Source organism: Myotis lucifugus, unplaced genomic scaffold, assembly GCF_000147115.1.
Source record: "Myotis lucifugus unplaced genomic scaffold, Myoluc2.0 scaffold_38, whole genome shotgun sequence".
Taxonomy (NCBI): domain Eukaryota; kingdom Metazoa; phylum Chordata; class Mammalia; order Chiroptera; family Vespertilionidae; genus Myotis; species Myotis lucifugus.
In genome coordinates this window covers 63545-64667 of record NW_005871086.1, presented here as the reverse complement: position 1 = coordinate 64667, position 1123 = coordinate 63545, and positions in this window count along the sequence as shown.

Below are 1123 nucleotides of genomic sequence, written 5' to 3'. Positions count from 1 at the left end.
GGGAATTGTAATCACAGACAGGAAGCGACAAGGGCTGTGGCAGCACAGGTGTAGGTAGGGTTAGAGGGAAAACACCCTATGAAAATACCTCTCTAGGTTCATGGAACATGTGTAGAGTTATCATTCATCAAAAACATCCATATCTTTGAAAATTTGGGTTGAAATTGTTTATTGGATATAAAGAAGAGCCACAATAAACAACTTACCATTGGTGACAGATTGAGCTAGAAGAATTGACTAAGGAAATTCAGAAACATCTGACTCAAAAATCAGTAAAAGTGTAAAATTGTCAGATTTTCCCTATCAATTTGTTCAATAAATATTTATTGAGTATATTTTATTTTAAAGGCATTGTTTTTAATAACGAAGGCTATGAAATCTTTCTGTTTTTCTCTTTTTTACGTATGGTCTTTTATATTGTTTAATGAGTTAATTTAATTTATATTTGTTAGCTGAGCTAAGGTACCCTCATTTACTTTCTAAGGTGCCTACTATGTGACAAACTTTGTGTTCTTCCATCTTATTAATACTCTAGCATGGAAGAGCTCATTTCAGATTTACCTGCCTCCCACCAGGCTTACTCATAAAATGATCAATAATTAGTGGCGCTAGAAAAACATTGTGAAGAAGCAGAGTGTGAATTACTATTTTCTACCTTGTCCTTAACTTTACCACCATTCTAAAAGCTTTTTGCCATCACGTTGCACAGTTGCACACTTCCTTGCCCTCTTTCTTTGTTTTATCAGTGCTCCACAATCCAAAATCCTCATCCTCTAATATTTCCTCCTTCTATGTCTAACCCCATTGTCTTAATGCCTTATAGTTTAAATGGTAATGGTGTTTCATAAGTGATCTTGTATTGTATTCACTCTTATATTTACACTCGAGGCTCAGTGCATGAATTCGTGCATCGGTGGGTTCCAGCCGGCCTGCCTTGATCGGGCTGATCAGGCTGGGCTGGCTGACGGGAGGGGCTTGGGGCAGTTGGCAGGCTGGCCCCGCACCTGATCAGGATAGGGTAGCTGACCAGGGCAGGGCTGGCTTGGGGGAGGGGCTGTAGGCTGTTGGCTGGTCGGCCTTGCCCCCTGGTTGAACTCCAGGTGGAGGGGACAATTTGCAAATT